The following is a 16,735-nucleotide window of genomic DNA, read 5'->3' as shown; positions in this document are numbered from 1 at the left end:
TATAACATTTCTAAATGTTTCTGCCTCTTCATAACCTCCCTCTCAAAGCTCCCTCTTACCACCTCAGTTGTCATGTCCCTGGAGTCATTATGACAAAGCTAAAGGAGCTCCCAAATCATAGCAGCCAGCCATATATAAAGGGAGAGCCTGTCAGATTGGGCTGCTTTAGACCAACAAATTTGTGAGGGGTGGTAAGGAAAACTGGGGCAGCAGAGGAAGCCTCCCCTTCAACAAGGACTTCATCCCAAAACAATGAAGTAAAGATGATAAGTTTCAGAGACTACATGTTTGGCTCCCCCTCTAACAATGAGAACTCTACTCAGAAAAAACAGTCACCTATCTGGGGGGGGAAAGTTAAAAGACATCGGAAAAGAAAAATAGGAAGGCAAGGTATTGACTACAGCTTTTGACTAAAGAGAGGATCTCAGGAAAGACAGGGTTCTGAACCTTTGTTTGGTAAAATTAGTTGGTTGCCAATATTTGGCCCCATCTGGCAGCATCCAGTGTTTATTGGAAGATGATACCCTCTCCACCTCTACATCCTTTCACCCCTTCCTGGAAAGGGAATTGGATAGTTTTACTTTCCTTTCATTTAACCCTCTTTTTCCATTCCACAAAACCCTCCACTACCAAACTACTGGCTCACAATATAAACTTTGCTCAATGTTTTATTAATTAGAAATGAATAATTTTCCTAATTATGGGAAAACTTTCCAAAGTCATTCCATTGCAATATAAAATAAGAATTAAGAATATTGTTTTATCTTTATAGGTGTTTATAGGATCAAATGATATGATGTATATAGAGTATTTTGTAAATGGCCATCTGATATGTGAGCTTATTTGATCAGATTGCATGAGAGAGGTTTGTATCCTTCCTCCACCTAATTTTAGACTGAAGACTGTGATAGCTGACTTAATAGGGAAGCTTATTTTTGAATCCTATCTGGAACAGAATTATGTAGGTGATGGTGATAAATGTAGGTCTCATTTCTGAGAAGAATGAGTGTGCTGAGAAGTCCTGATGACTGACTGGGCTGACTTGGAAACTCATAAGTTGGACAGATTCATTTATCAGGTCCATCACAAGTTTTCTTAAATTAATTTTCTTTTTTTTTCTTTTTGAATCCTCAGTATGAACTTAAGAGTCTCTAAGAAGTCCTTCAATAGCAACCTGTTAGAATCTGCTCTTCTTCATATGTTGTTTTCTTCAGGTGTCTACAAACAACCGGAAACCACCATGATCATCTGCTTTCCACCCCACCATTTTCTGTAAATAAACTTGCCTTCCCCTCCCTGTCTTTATGTGTCAAGTTGTGGATTATTTGGAGGGGTTGGAGTGGACAAATGGTTTTTCAGAGTCAGAATGACTTTTTCACCCTCAGTTTAACTGAGAAGTAGTAGGAGGATATTTCACACACACATTTGTGTCATGTGAAAAAAAATGATACTTATACATCATAATGATGAGTTTTCAAAACCATAATCTTTAATTTCATTTGATCTTAAGAGATAATCTCTTGAGAGTAAAATTAGTGGTACAGGTTTATTATTATTCCCATTTAACTGAATATGAAAGTGACATACAAACTCACATATCCAGCAAAGTGGTGTCAAAGGAGTTGAAAAAACTGGCTACTTTAACCCCTGCTTGTTTCCACTACTGTTACTTGTGCCCATGAAAGGATCAGCAGATGGATTTGAATCTTAAGTCAACATCAGTCCAGGTGGTGGCCACTCTCACTATATCACATCCCAACTGCCTTATAGTCATTAAACACTACTTTTAAGTCAAGAATAAAGATAATTTTTACTAAAACAATTACTTAGTCTCCTGTGTGCTAGTGGTTTTATGGGAAAATTAATCTAACGATGAATAATGAACAAGATCTTACCTGCCTGGAATGAAACTTTACAGCCTAGTGGAAAATGGGAAGATAAAAGAAAGGGTTAGGTTGGGGCAAGATGATGGAAGCTTCACTTGAATGTACTACGTAAGGAATTTGGACAATTTGGTGGCAAGATTTTTGTAAGGAAGGGTGTGGATGGGAAATGACAGGACTTCAGAGTTATTGATATTAGTACAGTGGCTAAAAAGTCTTAAGCCCCTACCAAAATTTATCTTTAAACAGAGGAAAGAATTCAAAGCAAATTTTAACAAAATGGAACATTATAAGAAAGATAAACCCTAGATAACCTGAGATAAGCTTCAGATAAACCAGAGAGATACTCTTATAATATACTCTTATAAATAGTTATATATTAATAGTAGAATAGTGGACAAACTTGGAGAATGTGGGTGGAAAGGCATACGTATGCATTAAGGGAAACACATTATGTGTTTATACATTATACATATATATATGTATACAATATATGTACAAACACATTATAAACATATATGTAGTATGTACATGTTTATAGGACTGCTGCAGGATGCTACTGATTCTAATGATGGATTTTGTGCCATTCTTCCTTACTATGATCTCAGTGAATCAAAACAGGGTCTGTCTGCTCCTTCCTATTCTCATAATCTATGCTACAAATGTTATTTGACTTGGCTAGATGTACCATTTAATGTAAAGTCTTCCATGGCAATATTGAATATCAGAATAATTAATTTATATGATTTGCTCTATTACTAATAAACTTGCTTCACTCAGGCATTTCATTTTGATTATAGAGCATTATTAAACATTTTTGGTAAATGAGATTAAATCTATTTTCTTTTTGAAAGGTTTATCCTTATTCTCATTTTTACATCACAGTTATTTCCTAATGTTACTACCTCAACTCTCCTCAAACAGATATTCCATAGAACAATCTCCTTTATAACAATAAAGCAGTTAAACAAAATCATCAGGCATAGTGTGTATTTAATAATATATGAAACACTTCTCAGTTAAATACCATAGGTGTCCCCCAATCTTCCCATGGAAATACATGATTATATTTTCTTTTTAAAATGACCTTTATTGATATCTTTTGTTTTTTACGTCACCAGAATTTCTCCCAGTATTACTTCTTCCTCAGGGAGCTATCTCATATAACAAATATTATTTCTTAAAGAAAAAAAAGAAAAAAAACCCCAGCAAAACAAATCATTCAATTTGAAAAAATACATTTAGTATACTGTAAAACTCATGAACCTCCCTCCTACATCTGTAAAGGACTGTTTTCTTATTTCTTTTCCCTAGGACCATGCTTGTTCTTTGATGTTTTCCAACACTTTTGAGTTTCTAAACAGTATACTTTCACATTTACTTTGTTGTAAATTATTTTGAAAATTGCTTTCTCAGCTCTGCTTGCCATTATATGTCAGATCATTATAATATCCTTCATCAAATTTACTCATTAAATTTATTGTTTCATGTAGAAAAATGAGTTTTCTTAAGTTTGTGATCACAAGTTTTATGACCAGTTTGACTCTTCTCCATTTGATGGACATCCATTTTGTTTCCAATTCTTTGTTACAACAAAAGTTCTGCTGTGACTATTTTGGTGTGTTTATGAGGCTTTCTTCTTATCAATGAACTCTTTGGGATATAAGCCTACTAATAGAATTTCTGGGTCAAAGGTAATAGAGAAACATGGAGAAGAGCAGATTCTAACAGCTTATTACTGCAGGACTTCTTAAAGGATGAAGTGTTATCTTGGATTACTTAATTACCTATTGCCATCTCCATTAAAATGTGAGTTCCTGGAGGACATTCACCATTTTTGTCTGTCCTTGTCCCACACTTGGTATCAATATATCTGGCATATTAGTAAGTAAGCACTTTAAATAAAGAAATGCTTTTGACTTAAATATTAGCTAACAAGAACTTGAGTCTTTTCACTCAACAGAGATGGTTTGATTTGCCATTTTCTTCTCCAGCTCATTTTATCAATGAGGGAACTGAGACAAACAGGAGTAAGTGACTTTCTCAGGAGCTTACAGCTAACTAATGTGTCTGAGGCCAGATTTAAACTTTTGTTTTTCTGACTTCCAAGCCTAACTGCTCATTTATTGTACTACCTACCTGCCTTCATCTTTTTTAGCTTTCCATCCTCGACCAGAAAGTCTCTTCAGCTCTTCTCAATCCTTCTTTTTAGTCAATAATTGTGATAGACACCCTTTTCTTAGTCTAGCTGCTGTATCAATATGGGATCATCTCCTGAGAGACAAGCCTTCAAGCTCTTAGAAGTTCTCATTTAACTACTAAACTCTGAACTCAACTGAAATGTTCTTTTACAGCTGCTGCTATCTACCCTGAGTTCTCAGTTCAACTGTCACTTTCACATGTTCAGAAATACATTTTATTTCTTTGTTTATTCTCCAAAACTCTTATTTCCTCATCTGGCGAAGGAGTTCGGTGACAATCATGAGTAAAGGTTTATTAATCATCTCCTCCCATTAGCCTCTTTCTTCTATCAAAATTTAACCCATAAACTCTCTTCTGGTTAGAAAAACTGAAAGACAACATTAATGAAAAATATTATGTCTTCTAAGACACACTGCTATAGATTTCTGTATGAGGAAACTATGAAAGTGACATAATTTAGACTACTCTTTACAATGTTTTTCTGAGAAATCTGTAAGAAGCGGACGAATGGCAAATATATACTATTTATGATGAATGGGAAATCAATTCTATCTGGTAAATTTCTAAGAAAGTTCACCTGTTTTAGTGGATTCCTTTCAAAACCATTTCGAAAACTAATGAAAATAGCTTGGATCGAAAGTTCAATGTTTAAAAATAAAATCATGCTAGCAAATTAAATGGGGCAGCCACCTAGTTGCCCCAAACTTGGAGACCTTTAAACAGAAATTAGGAGGCTATTTGTGAGGTATAGAATTCTTTTTTTATGTAATAATGGTTGTTATAGATGATTGCCCCTGAAGTTTACTTTTGACTCTCAAGTTCTATGATAAATTAAAGCCATCAAAACTTGCCATAATAATTTAAAAGTTAATTTTGATCACAAATTTCAAGAACATATGCTTATTTATGCAAAATAATATATATGTATATTTATTCCTATATATGAATACATTCTAATATAAAATTATAACATAAGCAATGGATTTCTATTGTATACAACTTATTTTAAAAAACTATATTAAATTTAACATAGTATACTATCCCCCTCATCTATTCACCACCTTTTTTTTTTTTTTTTTTTTTTGCTAGATATTATACTTGATTTACTGCTTTCTACTCTATCAGGGTTAAAACATCAATCATTCCCAGGTGTTTTACATATCACCTTCTCTCCACCTGAGATCCCCTTGCTGTTGATCCTTATTACCTCACTTCTGGCCTTGTTGGTAGGGCAGCACTTATTAGACCTAAGTTAGGAGGACTTGAATTCAAATCCATCTTCAGACACTTGCTTAGCTGTGCAACCATGGGCTTCATGCTTTATGCTACTTAGCTTCTGTTTGTCTCAATTATCTCCACTGTAAAATGAAAATAATAACAGCACCTATCTCTCTTATTTTTGTAAGGCTCACGTGAGATACATCCATAAAGCACTTACTTAGTACATTAGGTGCCACTCAGATGTTTATTCCTTTTCCCTCCACCTCCCTCCACACCTTCGAAATTCCTCTTCCATTAAAATGCCAAGTTGATCTAAGCTTGACCATATTATACACAGTTTCTCTCAATCTCCTATCCCCCATTCAATAAACTCCAGGGACTCTTTTTGTTACTTCTAAGTTCAAATAAATAAATCTACTTTATGGCTTTTAAGGCTGACTCCTTTCTATCTTCCCAGTCTTTTTATCCCTATCTATACCTCTCCTTTCATTCCTTTTCTTCTTTCCTTCCTTTCTTCTTCCCTCTCTTCTCTTTTCCTTCCTTCCACACACTCTCCCAACCTAGTGACTCTGGGCTTTATTTTTTTGATTTTGATTTTTTTGTTATTCTTGACACAAGACACTTTATATCACGAGATTCTGTGCCTTCTCAGTGTCCTGCTGTTCCTTTTCCCCTTCATATCTGAATGTCTCTCCCTTTATATCTTTCTCTCCTTGCCTCTGCCCACTTGACTTCCCTGGCTTTCTTTAAGTCTCAGCTAATATCTTACCTTCTATTTCTTGAAGCTTCTTCCTTCCCTTTGAGATAACTTCCAATTTATCCTGTATATACATGATCACACTCATATACATAATGTATATGCACATATACACACACTATTTACGTACACACATATATACATATAAACATAGATAAATATATAGATATGTAGATATGTAACTATCTATATCTATTTGTATGTATATTTACATGTTATTTTCCCCAATTAGAATAAGAGTTCATTAAAGTCAGGGAGTTTTTTTTTTTTTTTTTTTTTGCCTTGTTTTATATTCCCAGTGGTGTAGTAGATGCCTGCCTACCTAAATGAATGCTTTGTTGATGTGCTCTATTCTATATATTAGCAAAATGTTTTATTGGTCCATTTTTCTTTTTGCTTTTGTATCATTATCACTACCCATTATTTATCCCTCCCCTCTTCCTCACAAGAAAGCCTCCCCCCTTCAAATAAAAGCATTCCCCTTTTAGGAAATATGTAGCTTAGCAAAATCTTCCTCCTTCTCCATCTCATAAGCCTTTGCTGTGTTCTGAAAATGTATGTCTCATTAAATATCTTTTCATAGTCTCTCCTAAGAAAGGAAGGTGATGTCTACTTGAAGTAGACATCCCCAACAACTGCAGGGATGCTACGTGGAACAGTGGTTAGAGCACAGGGTCTAGCGTTGGGAAGGGTCATTTTCCTGAATTCAAATCTAGCCTCAGACTCTACTAGCTGTGTGACATGGGGCAAATCGTCACTTAATCCTGTTTGTCTCAGTTTCATCTGTAAAATGAGTTGGAGAAGGAAATGGAAAAATCACTTCATTATCTTTGCCAAGAAAACCCTCAAAAGGGTCACACAAAGAGTGGGACACGACAGAACAACAATGAAGTTAATTACATCGATCAAATTCTCAAATTTTTAAAAGTTATTTTCATGAATTGCACATGTTTGACCTTTGCAGCTGTCTAGGGGAGGATGGTGTAAGGAAGGAGGGAATGGAGGGAGAAAAAATTGCACAAGATTCTGCAAAGGTAAATGTTGAAAACTATCTTTGCATATATTTAAAAAAAATAAAAAAACCCTATTTACAAAGTTGATTATTATTTACATTATATAAAAAAGAAATTATCCTGTGATTCTGCTCACTGCAGTCTACCTATTTATATAAGTCTTGAGTTTCTCTGAAACTTTGTCCCTTCATTTCTTACGGTACAATAATTGCATATCATGTCATAATTTGGTCAACCATGTTCCCCGGTTAATGACACTATTTTTCTAGTTCTTTATAGTTATAAAATACCATTTTAAGTACTTTTTGTATGTTTGCATTTTTTCCTTCTGAATTTTATTCTTTTGAGGTATATATGTTTAGTAATTGTGTAGTTGCTGTGTCAAAGGGTATTATTTCTCATAACCTTTGAAGGTAAAAAGCTTCTCCTCATAGTGAAAATCATCTTCTATCTATCATTTGTCTATCATCTTCTCCTCCCATCAACATCTTGTCAGTTATTTGACCCATTGTAGAATTGCTTTTTAGGGGTATGGGTGGATAAGGGGAGAATTTGTGCTGGCCAAATCCAACATAAGACACAAATATTGTTTAACCCACACACACATAAAACATATACTCACATGTGTCAGTATATAGTCATATATACACATATATGTATAGGAGTGTGTGTGTGTGTATGTGAGTGTTTGTGTAAATTAAACTCAGGAATGTCTATCAAGAGAGGGATTCTTTCTGGTGATTTGACCTTCCCTAAATTTACCTTAGTCAATCTTAGAGGAGTCTTTGGGAATGGGGAAAGAAACAAACACTAACCTCCACATAAATGCTCCTGTGAGTTTTTTGGAGCATAGGATACCATCAGGGTTAATGGGAGTTACAAGAAATTTTAGAATCTTAAGATAATATCTGGTACCACAGACTTCGAATTAGCATCAAACACAAGCAAGTGAAAAGAATAAAAAACTTTTAATTAATCTAGCTTGGAGGCATTCTGGCTGGTTTTAAATTGGCTCCTTAATAGGTGTGTTGACTCATGCCTTTTGCTATTGGACTAAAGGAAGAGCTGTCACAGCGTGTCCTTGGTAAGGGAGGTAGTTGTCATCCTTCAGCTTGTTTCTAAAACCTGGACTGCCTAACGTTGTCATAATAGTCAATGTTTATGAGATAGGAAATATTAGAGATACAATGAAAAAGTAGTGGGAACTCCAGTTTTCTTCATCTGTAAAACAAGGGGTGGGAAATAAGACTATTGTGAGCTTTTTTTTTTTTTTTTTTTTTTTTTTTATAATTTATATCCTGGTGTGTTCCCCACAGTTGCAAGTTATTTCAATGATATCACTTGAAATATTGGGTCTTTCAGCACTGATTCTGAGGATGTGAGTTACTACATGTTCAAAATTCCTGCTTGCCACTCAACATATATTCTATATTCCTCTTTTCTCCTCATTGGCAATCCTCATGGGATTGTGGGGAAGGATAAGGAAAATCCTTTGTCATTTTACTATGTTATTTGATGTTTTAAAAATTATTTTCTATTTCCATCCTGAAACACAGCTTGGCTTTGTATTTGTTTGCTTGCTGTCTTCTATTAGATTATAAGCTCCTTAAAAGCAAGAATGTCTTTTCTCTCTGCATCCTCTTGGCAAGTGTGCCTTGTATATATAATAGGCATTTAATAAATTGAATAATTTATTGAATTGAATATTAATTGAATATTATAATTTATATGAATTGTATAGAATTATATAAATTAATGAATTATAATTTATATGAAATTATATTTATATGAATTATAATTTATATGAATTGAATAAATGCCTTATTGTCAGACTTTGGTCCCATTGTACAAAATGGATGTGGATACTTACATGGACCTGCCCATGATGCAGAAGCAGCCTAAAGGGAAGTATGGGTCTCTTAATCTCAGTAAAACTAAACTCAGAAGCCAATTTTTGTATCTCCATGAGGTTCTAGAGATTAAAGGGGTTGGGAGATTCTTTACACAGGCTGGTTTCTAGCTATGAGACAATTCCCTTTATGTGGAAGCATTTACTCTCTGGCTGTGAGTAATCTTATAGAGAAAAGATCTTAATCTGGAATTCTCCCCTTTTTCTCTTGTTATCAGGAGGTTGCTAAATTGGAAGAAATCGGTAAAACAAGAGGCTGAGAGCTATTAATTTTTTATGTATTTATTAAGTAAGCTGACTGAACTCTAATGTAGGCAGGCTCCAGGGTCTTTTTTTTTGTCACCTTTCTATCGGTTGGCTTCTTTTATTTTGTTTCTGGTGGAACGTGAATTTCTCGATGGTTGTCTTTGGTCTTTGAATTGGATGATCTTTCAACATGATGGGGACTGGGGAGTTGAGCTCTTTTTTCATGATGTTCGTGGTGGTAATTGAAGGTGACATTCAAAAAGTTCCTGGGCCCAAGAATAGATGGATAGATGAAAGCGTTTATACTACTGCGGTAATGTAGGTGGTGCAGACACAGTCATAGCCTGAAAAAGAGAAAGATGGAGCAAAGTTTGTCCACCATGATACCTAGTTCTTAGATGGAAAAGACCTTCCCAGGAGGAGGAGGATGGGTGAGGATGGGTGAGGTCTCTCTCTCTCTCTCTCTCTCTCTTCTATACATAATATATATATAATAAGATATATATATATATATATATATATATATATATATATATATATATATATATATATATATATATATCTATCTTATTTATCCTATTATCTACTATGTCTACTTCTCTATATCTCTCCCATAATACAATCAAGGTGGGGGAACCTTATGTAAAAGGCTTTACCAATGTACATCTGAATTCTCTGTAATGTATATAAATTAGAACAACAACTTACAAGACAGATATTCTTAAGAACTGATCCTTTCAAATTTACCCCTTTACTTAACATTGAACCAGAATAATTTGTAATATAGAGGATGAGGGGCAAGCAGAATATGGCTTCCCCTCTAATTTCCATATTAAAAATGTGTTAATCTAACCCCCATCCAACCCAACCTCATTTTATTCTTCAAACTGATACCTCTAGTCAAAGTATACTATGATTTAGAGGAAACAGGGGAGATGGCTATTCCTTAGATAATACACTTGATTTTGCAAACTTACCCTTCCACTTAAGTCAGTTTCAATTCTTCTTCCTGATGTTCCTTGTTCAAGGTCACTTTCTTTGCTTTTTAATGTATCCTCTTGGGCATTGTGCCATGTTTTCTCATGATTTGTTGTTTTGACTTATTATACCAGCAGTAGGCTCATTATCTTAGGGGAAAGGGGGAGCCAAACCTACAGGGGTACTAAACCTGATGTTACTGAGTCAGTGAACCAGGGAGGCCTCTCTCTAGCTATTTATAGGGCAAAGTTATTGCCCTGCCCAATGATGGTTATGTTGTCATAGTACATCCCCCATTGTCCTGAATTTCTCATTTTTCCTGCTATCCTGCCACTTAGCCCTCTAGGTCAATCTTCATATGATTTGAGATGTAGTTTAAATTGCCTTGAAAATCCTGTAATATCATTAGTAATTCTGATATTAATAATAACGATAATAATAATCACTTCAATTTCATATCACTTTAAGACTTACATAAGGCTTTCACATTCATTATTTTACTTGACACACAGTAAATCTATGAAGTAGGTTGTATAGAAGATGAAGTTTAACCAAATAGTGTGATTCTCATCACACAACAAATATTAGTGATAAAACCAAGATATCAATCTAGATGATTATGAGATCTGTAAAAATGAAATATATACTCTGTAGTTTCAAAAATTTCTTCTGGTTCTTCTGTCTTCTAGGACATATATAGTCTTCCATGTATTTGTGTTACTGCCTTTGTCTCTATTTCTGTTTCTGTCTTTTTCTTTCAGCCTCTGGCACATGGTTCTTTATACAAAGTTTTTTTTTTTTGACAATCTTTTTTCTTACTTTAAATTTATCAATATTTTGATAAATTTACTAGCTAGGTGCCACAGTGGATAAAGAATTTTTGACTTTATTTTTGATACAATAAATCCTCAACATTCAGATAAGTTGTTTTTCAAAAAGAAAATAGCTTGACTATTGCAATAAATAGAGCATTGTGACCTTTAATTTTGCCATATGTTATTAAAATTGATAGTTATTACAATTACCTAGAGTCATATTGTCTCTCCATGTTGACTTTATTTACTTTGATGTAGTTATTGTGAATATTATTTCCTTGGCTCTACTTCCCATATTTCTCTTAATTGTTCACATTTGTCATTTTATCCAGTCCAGTTTTAGTCCATTATGCTTATATGTTATATAATGTGTTCATTTTAGATGTTCATGATTCCTATTTTCATGAATAATGCTTCCATGAGAATCTTTGTTCTTTTTTTTTCCCCTTGTTTTTATTCACTTCCTTGGAGTATATTCTCCAGTATATCTAGTACTTGACACATAGTAGGTGCTTAAAAAATGTTTATTGAATTGTGCTCTTGTGAGGAAACTATAGAAGGACTTCTTCTTGTCATTATACTATTGTTGCCTCTCTACCTCCCTGATCTATATACAGTAGGAGAGATTCAAGTTGAATATTCAAAATGTATATAAATAGTTTCCAGCCAATTGAGGATCTTGCCAATCTTGAGTCAAAATCTTGAGGCCATAAATGCATCAGACTTCATTGTGTCCTCTTACCTTGCTCAAGGTGGGTATTTCTGATGATAGAAATTTGTTTTCTGTTCACTACCTCTTTATTCTCAGTCAAGTATTTATAAAGTGACTCCTATAAAGTGCCAAACTCTGCTTTCAGTACTGGCAATACCAGAACTAATGATGAAGCAATTCCTGCTCACAAGGGGAATACATGCCTTTCTTCCAACTGGTGGGGTCCTTCTGTTGATCCCCAATGTCCCTTATTTGGTAATATGGCTATTCCTGCATATTGCTCGTGGACAAGGGATTCTCAACCCATTTTGTGTATTGTATTATATTATATACTGTATACTCCTTAGATTAGTGAAACCTATGGACTAGCTAGGTGCCACAGTGGATAAAGGATTGGGTTTGGAATCAGAAAGATCTGGATTCAGATCTAACTTTTCTAGTTGTTTACTGTCCTCTTCAACTATAAAATGGAAGTAACAAATCCACCTAAGGTCCAAAGTTTTTGTGAGGATTGAATGAGATAGTATTTGTAAAATGCCTGATACATAGTATTCTCTTAATAAATGACTGTTCTCTCTCATCCTCATGATATTTTTAATGCATAAAATAAAGTACATTATAAAGGATCATAAAATAAAAATATAAAAAATTATAAAGGAAACTTATATATTGAAATATAGTTATATATAATATGTAATATATATTAATGTCATATTTATGTACACATGTATACTTTTACATATACAAATCATGTTTTATGTATATAAAATCCACTTTTATATGTACAAATAATGTCATATATGTTTTATCATATTTAGATATTTACAGATACATATATGTATTCATATATACATGCATATTTATACACATAATATATAACTGCATATATTTATACTATACATGTGTGTATGTGTGGGTAATTCATAAACCACTTACTACTTAAGCTCTTTATTCATTCTATGATTTTAAACATTAACTTTATCAAGGCTATTTGTAGCTCAAAAGAGATGAACATTTTAGGCTGAAGGAATCAAGCTCTAAGAATTTTTCTGGTTGTTGGACATGGGGAAAATCCATGGGCCACTAGAATCACATCTCTAAGGTAACAGTTTTCTTTCTATGTAAAAACTGATTTAGGGGATGGAACAAAGCCCTTTTCAGAGATGTATTTAGCTATTCACTCTCTGTCCTGCTCATGCTTTTTATGGGAGCTGACTGTCTTTTAGGAGCCCCAAATATCTTAGAAACAATGCAGAGAACACTGAAATGTGACTCAAGAGACTTTGCCTCTCCATGTTGACTATTTACTTTGATACCGTCATTGTGTATATTATTTCCTTGGCTCTACTTTCCTCAGATTGCATCCCTTCCCGTATTTCTCTTAATTCTTCCCATTTGTCATTTTACCCAGCCCAGTTTTAGTCCATTATGCTTATATGCTATATAATTTGTTCATTTTCCAATCGCTGGGCACATTTTTGGTTTCCAGACTCAGACTTGTGCTGCTAATAAGCTGTATGGCTTGGCAGACATGACCTAAGAAGTCACTTCCTTCTTTGGATCTCCCTGTACTCATGTGTAAAATGAGAGCCTTATTCTAGATAGCCATTAAGGTCCCCTCCGGCTCTGACACTGGAGGAGAACATTACTGATTTCCATTCCATGGGATAATCTGCTACTGGGGTCCTCAGGAGTGATTGGGACTCCTCTGCTCTTCATGATCCTGGTCCATCATGATCAGCGTCTTAGGCTTCTGTGGCCCTTTTGATCTGCACATGTCTAGACTGGTGCCAATTGTTGCCAGTTTTGTTAGTGGATGCTCAGGTTTGATACCCAAGGCACATCTTTTTGCTCCTGAAATAGAATTGGCAACATGACTTTTAGTTTGATTAATGATATACCTGCTTGTTCTAAAACATTCATGTGCAGAGACAAAGCTTGGGAAAAGTGGCCAAGGTCTCATCCTGCAGGACTGGATTGAAAGTAGATAGATAGAACTTTGTGGCCTTTTGGCAGCATAGAAACAGTAGAGCTTATGACCTAGTTAGTAAGAACATCCAGACGTTTCTCCTTTGTCTCTCCTTCCCGGTTGTGCTATTTATTTGCGGCAAGTGCAAAAACTTTAGTTTTGGGTACGTTTGTGTGTGTAAGCACACTTAAGGCATTTCTTCATGTTAACTGCACCCTAGTGCTCTTGCCTATAAAATTTAGGAAATATCTGCCTCTTGGGACTCACAATTTCTTCCATTGCAATTGGAGGAAAACAACCTTGGTTGGCATGGAGGAGACCCTTCAAGAAAAGTGAACATGGCTTCCTCCCCTGCCTCTCTGCCCCAAACAGTGCCTAAAATAGGTCTGGGCACTCTCAGAGAATGTAATCACAATTTATCTTTAAAAGAATAAGGGGAAAGATATAGCTTCTCTTATAATAGACTTTAATCAGAGACAACTTAGATGTCTTAATTATGGCAGGAGTTCAGTGATAAGAATGGTGGAGACCTCTGTGGTTGGGAAGAGGCTTAAGAGATAAGGGATCTTGACATAATATTCATGCTCCCTATTGTAAAGATACTCAATAAAAGTTTATAGAAATTAACTGGTTTGAATTGCACTGAACTAAATATAGAGGGAAGCTTCTTAATCTATGGTCCATGAACCTGAATGAGAAAAATACTTCAGTAAATATGTATCAGTAAAATTGGTTTTCTTTATGTAACATGTATTTTATGTTATGCACTTAAATGCATTATTCTGAGAAAGGACCTATAGGTGATTTTACCAACTGCAAAGAGGGACATGATACAAACTATTGTGAAGAACTCCCTTTCAAAGGGATTTAGAAGGATCTCGTCAGGATCTTCTTAGACATATGTGCTATGAAAATCTGTGTGTGATTTCCATGGAAGCTCATCAGTGAATATTTGGAACATTGCCTATTAAAAGTTAAAGAGTTCCAAGCCTGTGTGAAGGGATGAGCCTTGATGAAGAGTTTATATCATGAATTTTGAAATCTAAAAAAGGGGATTTTCCCTGGGAATGATGATAGTGATTCAAGAAGGGGAGACTCAGAGATGTAAATGCAAAATAATTTGGGGACAAGGGGAAGAACAAATCAATAACAACTTGAGGAATCAATAAAGGTTTTTTTGTAGGAAGGAAGTGGTCTTTGAACTGAGATTAGGAAGGAGGTAGAGAGAGGTAGAAATAAGGAGGGGGAGCATTTCAGGAATATGTGGGGAGACTGGACATGGAAAATTGGGTATGGGCAACATAAAATTGGAATATAGAGCATGAGGTAAAAACAATGTAGAATCCAGTATTTACTTCTATTGAGGAGACGCTGCTACTTCATCCTGTAGTAGTTCTAATCATTAGGAAGCTTTTCAATCTATTGAGCTGAAATGGTCCAATGTGGTAGCAAATATTTAACAACTAGAGGGTGTGAAATGTAAATCTGAGTTATTCACATTATCTCTATCACTTTATTAAGCCTATATAATGAACAACACAATAAACCAAGTCCTGATTTGTAGCCTTTGCCCATTTCTGAGATATAAAAGTCACACTAAAAATTTAACAGTCTCTTTCTAGAGTTGATAGGAGCTGCCTCCAGCACAATCCTGATTGAAATCTACTTTACAATTTGGCAGAGATTAGAGAGGTAATTGGCTTCAAATCAGAGGAATGTATGAAATGGCTTTTGTAGAAACATACTCTCATGTGGACACACACAAGCACACCCCACTGAGACTTCTCTGCCACCCAAGCCTGTCCCCAACTTTCTGGCTTCCTAGGGAGAAGACTCAGTTCTTAGCAACTTGAGACTCTAAATGCAGAAGGTTCTTTTACCAGGCTCTGATTCCAACTTGGCTCTCAGTCAGGGGAACAGCCTAATGCATTTGTTGCCATGTGTTCATCTTCTGATTTTCCATGGCTAAGGGGCAAAGGGATAGCTGAGGGAATTGAAATTCACAGAGAATCAAAAAACTTCACTTTAGCCAATAGCTTAATCCTCTTCTGACATCAGCCTGACGTTCACCAGAATAGTTGGTGGGGCAGAATTGAGAAAGAAGTGGATTTCCCTTCTTAAACTCATCTTCTTCTCTACCCACCCTCACCCCTTATTTCTCCAGAGAGGAACTAGCAATCAGGACAATAGCCAATGAGGAGGGAGGGAAAGGGAGAAGGAGAAGGGTCTGGATGATCCATACACTAGTTTTGCCCTGAGATAATTGAGGATTATCCAAAATGCCTTGTTTGGCTCCACCGCCCCTTTTCAGTTAGGTTCCAAACATCTCTGCAACTGACAACATTTTTACCACACCACAAAACTTTTTCCTACTGACATTTCCCAATGCTTTCTTTCCCAGCCATCCCTTTCTCTTTCTTCTCGTTCTCTCTATTTTGTAAAGCTCAGGAAAAACCTTATCTGTCACTAGCAAAAGTGAATCCCTTTTTCCTGTAATCAATCCAGAATCCTATGGAAGACCACCATAGAGAGAATAAGAGGATAAACAAAGTTTATCTCATTTACATATGATATCTGATGTGTTTTTCCTCAAGCACAAAAAACTTTGTTGATTTTTATGGGCTAACTGGACAAGGAGAATGTCATTATCAATATTGTGACATGTAGTTTGAAGGACAATCTGTTGAGATAAATGGAAAATCTTGCATGTAGATAGCAAAAAATCAGCTTTACAAATAAAAGATGGTGGAAGAATAGACAGAAATTCTTTTTAAAAGATCAGGGGTTTTTACTGTATTTTAAGCTCAATGTGAATTGATTGAAAAAGAAAAAAATCTAATGTGATTTTGGGCTGCATTATGGGAAGCTTAACTTCCAGAAATAGGGAAGTGTGCCACTGTGATTTGTTCTCATCAGATATATTCTGGAATAAGTTCAGTTCTAGACCCCACAATTTATGAAGAATGGAAAAGGGGGCTGGAATTAATGTTATGTAAGGATCAGTTGGAAAAAAAACTAGCAAAGATTGGG

General features: G+C 35.1%; 2 long non-coding RNA genes across 2 annotated transcripts; one reads left to right on the top strand and one right to left on the bottom strand.

Annotated features, from left to right (window-relative positions):
• LOC141560494 (uncharacterized) lies at nt 1–1,301 on the top strand. The gene is made up of 2 exons (XR_012487730.1): nt 1–390; nt 1,135–1,301. It is a non-coding gene; the product is annotated as an uncharacterized LOC141560494 (long non-coding RNA).
• Nucleotides 1,302–9,251: 7,950 nt separating this feature from the next.
• LOC141560496 (uncharacterized) lies at nt 9,252–10,431 on the bottom strand. Its single transcript, XR_012487732.1, has 2 exons — nt 10,209–10,431; nt 9,252–9,575 (listed from the first exon to the last, which is right to left on the bottom strand). It is a non-coding gene; the product is annotated as an uncharacterized LOC141560496 (long non-coding RNA).
• Between the last annotated feature and the right edge of the window lie 6,304 nt (nt 10,432–16,735).

This window comes from Sminthopsis crassicaudata, chromosome 3 (assembly GCF_048593235.1).
Source record: "Sminthopsis crassicaudata isolate SCR6 chromosome 3, ASM4859323v1, whole genome shotgun sequence".
Classification (NCBI taxonomy): domain Eukaryota; kingdom Metazoa; phylum Chordata; class Mammalia; order Dasyuromorphia; family Dasyuridae; genus Sminthopsis; species Sminthopsis crassicaudata.
Note: the sequence above shows the minus strand (reverse complement) of the source record. Positions and strands in the feature narration are given on the sequence as shown.